This window comes from Perca fluviatilis, chromosome 21, assembly GCF_010015445.1.
Source record: "Perca fluviatilis chromosome 21, GENO_Pfluv_1.0, whole genome shotgun sequence".
Lineage (NCBI taxonomy): Eukaryota > Metazoa > Chordata > Actinopteri > Perciformes > Percidae > Perca > Perca fluviatilis.
Genome location: NC_053132.1, coordinates 1,194,198 through 1,199,197, shown reverse-complemented (window position 1 = coordinate 1,199,197; position 5,000 = coordinate 1,194,198). Strand labels below are relative to the sequence as shown.

The window sequence follows — 5,000 nt, the reverse complement described above, 5'->3', positions numbered from 1 at the left end:
CTGAAGGAGGACCAATCAGAAGCACCTGAAGGAGGACCAATCAGAAGCACCTGAAGGAGGACCAATCAGAGGCACCTGAAGGAGGACCAATCAGAGGCACCTGAAGGAGGACCAATCAGAAGCACCTGAAGGAGGACCAATCAGAAGCACCTGAAGGAGGACCAATCAGAGGCACCTGAAGGAGGACCAATCAGAAGCACCTGAAGGAGGACCAATCAGAGGCACCTGAATTGAAATCATATCGAGACAGACTTTAATATCAGGGATGCACTGAATATTGGTTGATTGGCTTATTTGGTGCGGGTTCTGGTTTCTGCTGAACTTTAAGTTATTCCCAGGGAGACCCTAGCTGTACTCGGCGCTGGTGCGCCATAGTGACGGCGTTGTGGGGAAGGTGTTTACGTAGGTGGAGCGGCAGGCTGTGAGAAAGTGGACATGGAACTGATGAGCAGTGGGCTGTGTAGTTTGGCAGAACTTTCAGTCAAAAGAAGACCATTCAAGTCCAGCTACATGTTCAATCTGTTCAATGCTGATTGGTCTGGTGGTGGCGAGGACCCTAAACTATACACAACATGGCCGCTGTTACAACATCTGGTCTGAAACATCTGGAAGAATACGAGTTGTGCACGAAGGAATCTCCAGACAGCAGCCAGAATGCAGCAACTTCAGGTACAGCAAAGGAAGGACAGTCCCTGTTTACTTCATTCATGAGTTTACTGGGTTCATGGGCTGAGGATGGGAGGAGGAGTCAGCACCATCTCAACCAGGGGGTTCAGGACTCAGCCGAAAACCCAAAAATCTGGATTCAGTGCATCCCTAATTTAAGATATCAGTAAATACCGTATCGTGGTGCAAAGAATGGACACATGGCGTGGTGATTTCCACCCCTAATGCTACCACCGGTTGTGTAAAGGCGTCGACACACCGAGGTTGCGTCAGAGGGCGGGCAGTCGGACTCTATGACCCATCTGATTGGTGGAGAGCTAACCCGGAAATGGGGAGCAGAATGAGGCGACTAGAGTCTCTCAAACTCTGAGGAAGATCTTCTAAACTGACCTTAGCTGATCTGAGATGAAGACAGATTCAGCTGCTGCACGGCCTGTTTCTCTCTTCAGATGTTTTCAGAAACACGTGTCGGTGAACTATTTTAGTCCAATATGAGATATCGGATTCTGAACGAGCCGCCATGATGGTCAGGGAGCAGCCAGACCCACGTGACACGTTCGTCCAATCAGCTGCCGGTTTTCATGTTTTGGGCGGCAATACAGATCAGCGCCGCCTGCGGTTAGGGCTGTGCAATTAATCGAAATTTAACCGGGATGATGATTTCGGCTCCCAACGATCACAAAAACAGAATCATCGAGAGAAACAATTATTTAGCTCATTACGTTTTGCAGTAAACTCTGATTTTCTCTCGTTCTGAATGAAAAAATAAATAGGAAAAGTATTAAGGCAAATTTTTCCACTGTTTTTTTAAGTTCAATAATTGCAACATCTTTCTAGAAGTCAACGAGTAATCGTGTTCAATTATCGTGATTTCAATATTGACCGAAATAATCGTGATTATATTTTTTCCATAATCGAGCAGCTCTATTACTAGAGCTGCTCCCTCTTAGTGGATTAGTGGACTAATCGGTGGTTCTGGTCTTAGTCAGCTTAGATCTCTGTACTCCATTAGTCATGTCTGAGGCTGTTTTCATGCTGAATGACTTATTACCAAGAACCATACGAGCACCTCTCTGGTAAACACAAGAATTAAAGTGGTGCTTTAGCAGGACTCTTAGTGGAGAAACTCAGATTTACAGATCTGTCGATTAAATCAACTAATCGATTAGTCGGTACAACTGAATGAGTGTTAGTCGACTCAGAAGTTCTTCAATCGAGCACAGCCCTGCCTATCACACGCTCAAGGGCTTTAACGCCGAGGTCTGGAGATGTCTGAGAGCGTTGGAGACACGCAGCACCGGCCTGGCAGCACCGGCCTGGCAGCACCGGTCTGGCAGCACCGGTCTGGCAGCACCGGCCTGGCAGCACCGGTCTGGCAGCAAGAGGAACTAAACATTCAGAAATCAGCCACAGGAAATACAGTACAGGCCAAAAGTTTGGACACACCTTCTCATTCAATGTGTTTCCTTTTTATTTTCATGACTATTTACATTGTAGATTCTCACTGAAGGCATCAAAACTATGAATGAACACATATGGAATTATGTACTTAACAAACAAGTGTGAAATAACTGAAAACATGTCTTATATTTTAGATTCTTCAAAGTAGACACCCTTTGCTTTTTTTGATAACTCTGCAAACCCTTGGTGTTCTCTCAATGAGCTTCATGAGGTAGTCACCTGAAATGGTTTTACTTTCACAGGTGTGCTTTGTCAGGGTTCATTAGTGGAAGTTTTTCCCTTATTAATAAAAAAGCAAAGGGTGTCTACTTTGAAGAATCTAAAATATAAGACATGTTTTCAGTTATTTCACACTTTTTTTTAAGTACATAATTCCATATGTGTTCATTCATAGTTTTGATGCCTTCAGTGAGAATCTACAATGTAAATAGTCATGAAAATAAAAAGGAAACTCATTGAATGAGAAGGTGTGTCCTAACGTTTGGCCTGTACTGTACGTCCACATATCTAAACCAGAGAAGGCAGCGCTCGCCGTTCTAAGCCTGGCGATAACGCGGTGAAACGGTCCCGGTGTGGTTAGGGTTACGCACCAGAACTAGGTCGTTGCTTTGTCTTTTTCTGGCGCCTTTCAGACGTAAAGCGCTGCGTGAACACAGACCTGTGTTGGCGTTTTACGGACGTCTGCGCGGACTTTAAACCGTCTCCGCTGGACGCGTCTTAAGCGTGGACTTTACAGCGTGTTGAGCTGGCGATCGATCAGACAACGGCTGGTAGAGAAGCACCACAGTTAGCTTAGCTTAGCTTAGCACCAAAAACCCAACAAGAGGGACCGTAGAGCCTTTGCACGCGGTGTTCATCGAGCACGGGCGCCACATCCTGGGCTTTAAGTCAGCAGGCCAACGCGGCGCGTGGACTCCTGAAGTCACCAGCCAATCAGATTCTCCACAGGCCGAACTAACGCCACTCTACTCTCAGATAATCGGGGTCGTTTCGCACTTTTTACGAACAAAGGCGCACACACAGACAGACAGACACACACAGACAGACAGACAGACACAGACAGACACACACAGACAGACAGACAGACACACACAGACAGACAGACAGACAGACACAGAGACACACACAGACAGACAGACAGACAGACACACACAGAGACACACAGACAGACAGACAGACACACACACACACACACACAGACAGACCGACACACACACACACACAGATACAGAGACACACACACAGACAGACAGACAGACACACACAGACAGACAGACACACACAGACAGACACACAGACACAGACAGACAGACAGACACACAGACAGACACACAGACACAGACAGACAGACAGACACACAGACAGACACACACGGCGCTCAGTGTTTGTATCTGACCTCATCAGAAATCGTCTCATTTTGTCGTTTTTTTCACGATATTTTAGTCACTTTTTGTTGTTGTTGAAGTTTCTGTCGTGTTTTTGTGACGTTTTGTATCCGACCCGATTCTTTTAAAAGCCCGTCACGTTTTGGTCACTTTTTTTCCCCCAAGTTTTTGTGGCAAAAAAAAAAAAAAAGCACCAATAAACCCCAAACTGGAGCGGGTGCTCCGTCCGTGTGTTAAACCCCGCCCGCCCGGCGTCCCAGGGTAGTGAAACCAAGCGCTCTGAGTTGAGTCTGTTGTCAGGGTGTGTGTGTGTGTGTGTGTGTTAGCATACGTAGCTGTGTAGCTTGAAGCAGATGTGTCTGGAGGAATGGTTCCTCTGTGTGTGTGTGTATCGTAGCTTAATGTTTGATATATTTATATATAATATATATAAATTCTACTCTGATATCTTTTTATATTTATATATATATAAAAATAAGATATCAGAGTAGAATTATAACACAAATACATTTCTCTGGGAGTGTAGAGGAGTCGGACGGAGAAGAAGGGACAGTGTTTGAACTGTAGATGATTGGGGAAGTTGGGCTCTTCTCTCCGTGTGTCGGGACGTCCCAACGCCGGGAATCACTGGTTTATTACACACTCGGAAACACAAGTACCTCCCAAGTTTCCTAAAAGGGTACAAACGTTTGTCCAGGGAGAGCTACATTTACATACGTTCCCTTCTCTTTCATTCGCTCAGTGGTGTTTTTCGCCCCCAACTGCTCCTTCCAGGCAGCGCTGCCTGGAAGGAGCAGTTGGGGCAAAAACACCGATAAACCTTTCATTCAGTCCATGGGTAAAGGTCTGGCCTCTGGTGGCGTGTTTACACCAAGGCCTGAAGCGCCGATTCGGTGCGATTCCTTATGAAGTCGACGCAAAGACGCCGAGAGATGTGAAGTCGTGGCGCGCAGAGAGAGGACGCCAAATTCACTTAATTTCTAATGTTTTTTTCAGATGTTTTCAACATGCGTGTGTGCGTGTGTGTCTGTGTGTGTGTGTGTCTGTCTCTGTCTGTCGGTGTCTGTGTGTGCATGCGTGTATGTATGTGTGTGTGTGTGTGTGTGTATGCGTCTGTGTGTCTCTGTATGGGTGTGTGTGTCTCTCTGAGTTTGTGTGTGTGTGTCTCTCTGTGTGTGTGTCTGTCTGTGTGTGTGTCTTTGTATGTGTGTGTGCATCTGTCTGCCTGTGTGTGTGTCTCTGTATGTGTGTGTGTGTGTGTGTGTGTCTCTGTATGTATGTGTGTGTGTCTGTCTGTGTGTGTGTCTCTGTATGTATGTGTGTGTGTCTGTATGTGTGTGTGTGTGTGTGTGTCTCTGTGTGTCTCTGTATGTGTATGTCTTGAATTTGCGTGAGTAGAAATATTTGAACTCGAGGGAGAAATTGGCGTGTCAATGGGTCGCAAAAAGCCAATCTGTGTTTAGAACAGGAGTGGTTGTGTTGCTGGAG

The 5,000-nt window shown here is 46.1% G+C and overlaps 1 long non-coding RNA gene across 1 annotated transcript in view; it reads right to left on the bottom strand.

The window, feature by feature from the left end:
* LOC120551437 overlaps positions 1–276 on the bottom strand; it is a 1,252-nt gene extending 976 nt beyond the window's left edge. The window contains exons 1-2 of the long non-coding RNA XR_005637874.1: positions 226–276; positions 1–175 (exon numbers count right to left, since the gene is read on the bottom strand). The exon at positions 1–175 is cut by the window's left edge and continues 976 nt beyond it. This is a non-coding gene — a long non-coding RNA (uncharacterized LOC120551437). The remainder of the gene's footprint in view (positions 176–225) is intronic.
* Between the last annotated feature and the right edge of the window lie 4,724 nt (positions 277–5,000).